We start from the raw sequence: 9,642 nt of genomic DNA on the forward strand, positions 1-9,642 counted from the left end.
TAGCATTAGCAAATATGTTCTCCCATGCTTTGGGCTTTCTTGTTTTGTTGATGTTTTCTTTTGCTGTGCAGAAGCTTTTTATTTTGATGTAGTCCCATTTGTTTATTTTCTCCTTAGTCTCCATTGCCCTAGGAGCTGTGTTTGTAAAGATATTGCTACAACATATGTTTGCTATTTTGCTGCCTATGGAGTCTTGTAGGATTTTTATGGTTTCCTGTCTTATATTCAAGTCCTTTATCCATTTTGAATTTGTTTTTGTGTATGGTGTAAGTTGTTGCTCTAGTTTCATTTTTTTGGCATGTATCTGACCAAATTTTCTAGCACCATTTATTAAAGAGACTGTTTTGACTACATTGTAGGCTCTTGCCTCCTTTGTCAAATATTAATTGAGCATAATGACTTGAGTCAATTTCTGGGTTCTCTGTTCTGCTCCATTTGTCGATATGTCTGTTCTTGTGCCAGTACCAGGCAGTTTTGAGAACCGTGACTTGGTAATATAGCATGATATCTGGTATTGTGATCCCTCATTCTTTTATTTCTTTAAATATTTTAAATATAGTTATTGAATAATCTGAGTCTGATAAATTTTTTGAAATATGAATTCTTCCCCCATCCCCATAAAGTGTCTGTTTCCTTGAGTACTTGGTTACAGTGGTATACTGGTCATTGTCTTGGAAAACTTATTTATAGAAATAATTTGATACCCAGGATGAAAAAACATTTCTTCATAGGGATTTGTACTTGTTTCCTACAGGCATTGGGACACTACTTGTCCAGAACCATCTTAAACCAAGTTCAAGACTGAAGGCTTCCCGGATGATTCACATCCGGGCTGCACCCTGAATGAAGGCTGGTCTAGTTCTGGCTCATCCTGGGGTAGAGCACTGAGGGGATACCAGCTTATTTTAGAAAGTTTCCTCTTATATAGGTGTAGGCTATGATTTCTGCAAGGCTGTCAAAACAAAAGATTCAAACTTTCTTAGATCTTTAAGAAATGTAGTTTTAAAATATATGCAAGTGCCCTGGCCGGTGTGGCTCAATTGGTTGGGGGTCATTCCATGTCCGAAAGGCTGCTGGTTCAATTCTTCCTTCCTCCATCTGTATGGGGCAGGGAAGTGTGGCAATTTAATTCTTTCACATGTGGCTGCCTAGTTGTCATAACAGCATTTGTTGCAATGAAATCACATTTCCTTTTCCAGGGCATTTGATGAAATGATGATATTTCCTTTTCCAGGGCAGGAGAGATCACATACATTTGATGAGCTCAAAAGAGAAGCTGGCAGTGCGCCACAGACACCTGAGCAGCGACTTAAGAATAACAGATGATATTATGAAAGAGCACTATCTAGTCAACAAATAATTAAATTCTTTATATTTCAGGTAACTGTATGTGAACATTTACTTTGCATCAACAAACTGTGATGCTGTGGGTTGGTTAGTTAAACCTCACCGCACTCCCTCCTGGCATTCGGCACCTTGGGATGTCCAGGCACAGTCTCCGCTGCCTTCTAGGCCAGTGAAGGCAAACCTTTTGAGCTCGGCATGTCAGCATTTTGAAAAACCCTAACTTAACTCTGGTGCCGTGTCACATATAGAAATTTTTTGATATTTTCAACCATAGTAAAACAAAGACTTATATTTTTGATATTTATTTTACATATTTAAATGCCATTTAATAAAGAAAAATCAACCAAAAAATGAGTTCGCGTGTCACCTCTGAAACACGTGTCATAGGTTCGCCATCACTGCCATAGGCCATGTCAGTAGCTGTATTTGCATGAGACTCTGGTTCAGAAATGAACTGAGTGGGAAGAGATTTGGGGCAGGTCATGGCAGAGACCATTCAGTGCTAGAACCTGCAGCTGAAGGTACCATTTCAGAGGGGAAAGGAGAGGGAGAGAGATAGAAACATCAAAGATGAGAGAATCATGGATTGGCTGCCTCCTGCACGCCCCCCACAGGGGGATCAACTGCTAAACCACACCCACTGGGCCTGTTTTTTAAGGTCTCTTCCTGAGAGGGTGGTTTCCTGAGCATGGAGATGGAATAGGCCACCCAGCTATTGGCAGACGCTTCATTTTAGCTCATGTGATGGCTAGAATAGTAAGACAGGTCCAGGCAATTCAATGAAGTGCTCTCTTCCTGCCAAAACAGTTACCAAAGCAACAGCCACACAAATGGACAGGAGAGATACAGACATCACACTCGTGAGTGGTTCAGAGTCGGCGATTTCTTTACAACCACATTTAACATGAGAGTCTGTCTATCTAGAAGAGGTGTGGGTTTGGAAATTGATGGTGAATTACCATCAGCCTAACCCTGCTCCAGGGAAAGCAGCTGTGCAGTGTGGTCATTTTACCAGAAGAAGCAAGCATGGCCCCTGGTTCCGTATGAATCTCTATCCTAGAAACTGTCCCTCCCCCTCCAACAAACACTGAGCAACATAGGAAGTCTTCTTTAATCTGGAAGGTGTGGGCCTTCATCCTCTCACTCGCCCAGAGAAATTCTCAAATCAAAATTAATTCAGTTCACTTTAGCTTAAAAACATACAAGAGCACCCAACAATGCTGAACAAATTTGTAAACAAATGTAGAAATCAAACTCCCAATTATTTTACAGAATAGGAATCATTTTCCAGAAAACTAGAATGGGTTTTTGGAGATTTTAGGGTAGATTCTTTTTCATCATGAAGTAATGTGTTAAAGATCCACAATACGTATGTCTGCCACTTCCACATCTAAAATCTCTGAAAACCAAAAGCTTTAGGCAAAGCATCCCCGACTGGCGTAGCATGTGGATAAACTATATGTGAGCTTTCATTTGTTTGATCGCTGAGTATGAACATGTTTGACTACAGGCCCCCCAAGTTCAACTGGGAGTGGTAGGCAATGCACAGTATGCGCATATAGTTACTTTTCCGAAATCCCAAAACTCTGAGTTCCAAACACCTCTGTCCTAAAGGCTACACTTAAGGGAGCATGGTCCTGTAGTCCTACATACAAGATGGTAGATTGAGTGCTGCCTTAGGTAGGTGCTCAGTAAAAACTTAGCGGATCAAATATTCTTACTGCCTTGAATTGAATTGGGTTGAACACTGCCATCTGCTGGCCACAGGTAAAATTTGCATTCCATGGACTACTATGAGCAGTTGTTGGGATTTTGATATAATGCAACCCTGTAGTTGAGGATTTGTTATTTTCACAGAATTAGATGCTTTACAGCTTTAATTAAGATGGTGCCATCAATTTATCCAGGCCCTGAGGAATAACTTACACTGAACACACTGTTACAAGATCCAGAGACTCACTCATCTCATTAATTAGGCATCTGACAGTCCATTCCACTGAAAGCTACACTCACAAGAAATTCACACAGAAACAGTTATAGTAAAAATGCCCTTCACTTTGAAAAAGGTTTGCTGCCCAACTCTGGGTTCAGTTCCATAAGGAACTCTTGGAGAGGAGAAAATGCAGCTGAATAGGCAGAACTGTCAGGCACCTCGTCCCAGGGCCAGGCTGGAAATACAACTAAACTGGAGAACATTCACCTGGAATTTCCAACTGTGGTCCAGCTGAGGAGGTTACTTATAACAGGGAGAACAGAAGGCACCCGGGGATGGGTAGGAAGGACAAGATCACAAGAGGGGGATGGCTTGGAGGGGAGGGTGCTGAGCTGCGGGGAGAACTGCTCTGGGAACACACACACCTGTCCGCAGTGGTGTGACCCACAGCGCCTGTATGATCCAAGCAGCTATGAAAGGTAGCAAGACTGTTGGGAGCAGAGTCTAGACTAGGGGTGGGCAAACTTTTTGACTCGAGGGCCACAATGGGCTCTTAAACTGGACCGGAGGGCCAGAACAAAAGCATGGATGGAGTGTTTGTGTGAACTAATATAAATTCAAAGTAAATATCATTACATAAAAGGGTACGGTCTTTTTTTTTTTTTTAGTTTTATTCATTTCAAACGGGCCGGATCCAGCCCGCGGGCCGTAGTTTGCCCACGGCTGGTCTAGACCCAGCAGACCAGAGCGAGTAGCGGAGAGAGCCACAGTTTTGATTGCCTTAAAAAAAATCTCTAAACCCAGAGCACAGGAGTTTTCATTTGCAACTACACACCCAAGGCTTTGGTACAGGGAGGGAGGCGTAGACTTGAGGTGCCTGAGGAGAGGCTGGGGTGGGAAGCAGGGCAGGGAGATGTAGAAAAGCAGTAGCCTGGAGTCCTTCACTGGGTCGTTCATGTGCATCCAATCCAAAATGGCCATTTTCCCTGGGAGGAGCTACTTGGGGAAAAACCTGCCCCAGGTGACACAGCCTGCCACACCTGCACTGTGAGCTTTACTGAGGAAATAAAGGCAGAGGCCAAGCTTCCAGGTCTGAAGGAGCCCTCAGTGACCTGAGTGGAGGAAGGGCCATCGGCCCTGCTATTCTAGGAATCAGACTGATAAAAACTCCAGGGTTCCAGCTGACACATTTGGTCTCCATACGAGGTCCTCTGTTCAGCCAAGAGCAGAGTAATATTTTGGGACACTCACAGAGGAGTAGCTCTGGGACAGGAAAAAACACCCATCACATCCCTTGAAAGCTAAATAGCACGTAAAGCCCTGTCAGAAACAGACTCTTGGGTGTTTAAGATTGACAGCTGGCACACAGGCAAGTAGGACAGATTGGCCCCTCCCACTCGTAGCCAAGGCCTGTGGAGACAGACACAAGTAGTGGACCAGTGGATTGCTTGGAGATTCGAGCAGGGTGCTAAAAGCCACTTCACTTCATTTTTAAATTTAATTTTTTGCACCTTTTTCTTCCTTTTTTGTCTTTTTGCCTCCTGTTGTTCTTTGACTTTCCCCTTTTTAGTTTTTCTCTATCTTTTCTATTCCCTCTTTTAAAAAATTGATCTTCCTTATCTATCTGCTTTATTGATTTGTTGTTTTGTTCATATATGTAATTTCCTATTCCCTGCTCCTACTCAATTTCCCTTTCTCTTTTCTTTTTTTGTCACTACTTTATTTATTTATTTATTTACTTATTTATTTCCTCTCTTCTCTTTCTCTTTTCTTCTCCAAATTTCTTAATTTATTTCACTTCCTAAATTTAGGACTATCTGTTCTCTCCTCTATTCTCCTTTTCATATTTGTCTTCTTCTTTTTTGTCTCCTCATTTCTTTTCTCCCTTCCTTATTCTACTTTCTCTATTCCTCTAACCTTTTAAAATTATTTTCTTTATTCAAGCTCTCCATCTACAGATTCTGTTCCCCCCTTTTCTGGGTGTTTTTTGTTTGTTTTGCTTTATTTTCTCCCCATATTTTTTCTTCCTTTCTTTTTTATGTCATTCTTGCTCTCTTTCCTATTTCCTAATTATGTTTTCTCTAATGGTCACTTTTGTTGGGGCTACAGGGTCTTGTGTACATTTGTGTTCTGTTCCTTTTGTGTCATATTTTGTCTTGTTGTATTTTATGCTGTTCAGTCAGCACAATGGCTGGCACAACATGGTAGGGAGTGAGTTACATAATCAGACACCCTGAGAGGAGACTCCATTCACAAATGGGATGGCAACATTCAAGACCCAACTATATCAGGAGAACCAAAATATCTCAAGCAGGAGGCCTTCCTAGAACACCCAGCTCAGGAGACTCGAGTGACTGCACAATTGGGTCCCACAAAACATCTGCTACATAACACCAACCCCCCAAATCTGGTTGGCATAGCAGTTTGATAGAAACAAATACAAAGGAACAGCAAAAACGGTGAGATAAAGAAACAACCCCCAAGTGAAAGAAAAGGAGGAATCACCAGAAAAGGAACTAAATGAAATGGAGGCAAGTAATTTATCAGAGAAAGAATACAGAGTAATGATTATAAGGATGCTCAAACATCTGAATGATAATTACATGCAACTCAATGAGAATTATAAAGAGCTGAATGAGAAACACCCAACATGAGTAAGAATTAAGAGGAAATGAAGAACCCAATGGGAATGGAAGACTTGCTGGAGAGAACCCTGATACCCACGGACCAAAAGTGGAAACCACATAGAGACTGGTAGGAGGAGAAGAGGTGTGAAAGGGCTGGCCAGGAACCTACAGAGAGCAGCCAAAGTTCTGAAGAGATATCTCAGCTGTATGGGGTTGCCACTGAGAATTATGGGATCTAACCACCATTCTGGGCCCCCCAGCAAAGAGAACCACATAACATCTGGCTGTGAAAAGCAGCAGGGCTGCTGTCTGCCAGGGTATGATGGCTGGAAATTAAGGCACCCACCTAAAGAGGCAACACACAAAATTCCCTATGGAGCCACCACCTTGTGCTCCAACAGAGGTAGGGCAGAGTGGACTGGAGCTGTGTGAGCAGAAACCAGGATTGGGGACTCAGGGGTTAGAGCTCAAAAGGCAGATACCCTAGGTTTTTTGAGTCATCCCATCACACTGCAGCAAACATCTTTCCTACACAGACATGTGCCTTACCTGGGGGTTCGGGGGAAGGCAGTTGACCCACCATATTGGAAAACACTTTGCCTTGAGGCAACTTAAGAGACTTAAAATAACAATTAGCTTCCAGGAAGAAGCGAATGCCCTACCCTGTTGAGAAAAACAAACAAACTTGTCACACCTGAGGATGATTACCTGGGGGATATTCAATTTGGAATCCTATCAGTCTGTAGGCAGTGGTGGTATTTGGAGGCTATGAGTCTTTGCCTGATCTAATTAGTCAGAAACAGCATTTGACACTGTCCTGCACTTGAGATTGAGAGTCATAGAGGATAACACATTTAGTACCGCTCAGGTGTTTTCTCGTGTTTCGCGTGCCATCTGTTAAGGACCTCTAACGAGTGTTCTCGTTTTTCACTCGCCATCTGTTATGGACCTTAGATGTCAACACACTGTCTTCTCCTAGCATGGAAAGACAAACGGGTTGTCCGAATATCAACGATCCATGACACTTCTGTCTCGACAACGGGGAAAAAAAATAGAAACACGGGAGTTCTAAAGACAACCAGCCCCAGCAGAGGGAGCCACAAGCTGTGGATTACTGATAGCTCCAAATGATACTCAAGGCCTGTCACAAAGAGGATCTGACACTGTACTGCACTAGTACACAGATGCAAACCCAACCAGGCAGCCAAAATGGGGAAACAAAGAAACAACCCAAATGAAAGAACAAAAGAATTCTCCAGAGGAAGAGATAAATGAAGCAGAGATAAGAAATTTATCTGAATTAGAGTTCAGGGTAATGATGGCAAAGATGCTCAACAGTGTGAGAAAGACATAATAACTATGAAAAAGAACAGTTGGAAACACAAATAAAGAACACATTGGAAGGAATACACAGCAGATTAGGGGAAGCTGAGGATTGAATCAGTGAATTAAAGACAGAGTTAAAATAATCACTCAATCCGAGAACCAAAAAGAAAAAACAATTAAAAAACAGGACATCTTAAGAGAGTTGTGGGACAATGTGAAAAGGTAACATATTAGAATAGCAGGTGTGCCAGAAAAGGCAGAAAGGGAGAAAGGGATAGAGAATGTATTTGAAGAAATAATGGCAGAAAAATACCCTAATGTGATAAAGAAAAAAGTCACACAGTTCAGGAGGCACAGAGAACCCCAAGCAAGAAGAACCCAAATAGGCCCACGCCCACACATCATAATTAAAATGCCAAAAATTAAAGACAAAGAGAGAATTTTAAAGGAAGCAAGAGACAAACAAACTGTTACCTACAAAAGAACTCCCATAATGCTGGCACTTGATTTCTCATCTGAAACTCTACAGGCCAGAAGGGAATGGCATGAAATACTCAAGGTAATGGAAAGCAAGGATCTGAACCCATAGATTACTATATTCAGCAAGGCTGTCATTCAAAATAGACAGTAAAATAAAGAGCTTCCCAGACAAAAAAGGGTAAAGGGTACATCCCACCAAGCCAGCATTACAAGAAATGCTAAAGACTGCTATAATGAGAAGAAGAAACAGAGAGAGAAATCTAGCCATACAGAATTAAAATGGCAATAAATAAGTGAATTAAAGACAGGGTTAAAAAAAATCACTCAATCGGAGAACCAAAAAGCAAAAACAACGAAAAAACAGGACATCTTAAGAGGGTTGTGGGACAATGTGAAAGGTAACAATATTAGAATAGCAGGTGTGCCAGAAAAGGCAGAAAGGGAGAAAGGGGTAGAGAACGTATTTGAAGAAATAATGGCATAAATAATAACCTTAAATAATAACCTATCAATAATAACCTTAAATGTAAATGGATTAAATGCTCTAATGAAAAGGCATGGGATAGCTGAATGGATACAAAAAAAAAATAGAACCTAATTATATGTGGTCTATAGGAGACCCACCTCAAAACAAAAGACACACAGGGTCAGAGTGAAAAGATGGGAAATTTTTTTCCCATGCAAATGGAAAAGAAAAAACAAAACTGGAATACCAATACTCATATCAAAACAAAATAGACTTCAAAAAAGTTCATAGCACTACAGGCATACCTCAAAAAAAAAAAAAACAACAACAACACAAAACACCAAAAAACCCCCCCCAAAAACACACACAAGAAGACAACAAAATATCACAGGAGACAACAAAGGTCACTACATAATACTAAAGGGATCAATCCAACAAGAGGATATAGCCTTGGTCAACATATATACACCAAATATAGGAGCACCTAAAGATATAAAAAAAAAAACTTCTAGAGGACTTTAATGGAGGAGATCAACAACAATACAGTCATAGTAGGGGACTTTAACAGCCCACTGATTTCACTGGATAGTTCTTCCAGCCAAAAACTTAACAAGGAAACAGTGACTCTAAAAGACACACTGGATCAGATGGATTTAATGGACATTTAAAGAACATTTTACTCCAATGCAGCAGAATATACATTCTTCCCAAGTGCACATGGGTCATTCACAAAGTTAGACCACATGTTAGGACACACAAATAATGTCCCCACAAGTTCAAGAAGATTGAAATCATATCAAGCATCTTCTCAAACCACAGTGGAATGAAATTAGAAATCATCCACACTAAAACCACCCCAAAACATTCAAACACATGGAGGCTAAATAGCATGTTATTAAACAATGAATAGGTTACCAATGAGATAAAGAAAGAAATAAAAAACTTCCTGGAAACCAATAAAAATGAACACACAACAACCCAAAATCTCTGGGACACAGCAAAAGCAGTGCTTAGCAGCTGTGGGCAAACTACGGTCCATGGGCCGGATCCGGCCCGTTTGAAATGAATAAACCTATTGAAAAAAAAAGACCGTACCCTTTTATGTAATGATGTTTACTTTGAATTTATATTAGCTCACACAAACACTCCATCCATGCTTTTGTTCCGGCCCTCCGGTCCAGTTTAAGAACCCATTGTGGCCCTCGAGTCAAAAAGTTTGCCCATCCCTGGCTTAGAGGAAAGTTCATAGCACTACAGGCATACCTCAAAAAACAAAAACAAAACAAAACAAAACACAAGAAAAATCAGCAACAGACTATTTAACCTTACAACTTAAAGAACTCGAGAGAGAACAACAAGAAAAACCCAGAGTAAGTAGAAAGAAGAAAATAATGAAGATTAGAGCAGAAATAAATAATACAAAGACTACAAAAACAATACAAAAATCAATGAAACCAAGAACT

The sequence above is a fragment of the Myotis davidii genome, unplaced genomic scaffold, assembly GCF_000327345.1.
Source record: "Myotis davidii unplaced genomic scaffold, ASM32734v1 scaffold1569, whole genome shotgun sequence".
NCBI classification, from domain to species: domain Eukaryota; kingdom Metazoa; phylum Chordata; class Mammalia; order Chiroptera; family Vespertilionidae; genus Myotis; species Myotis davidii.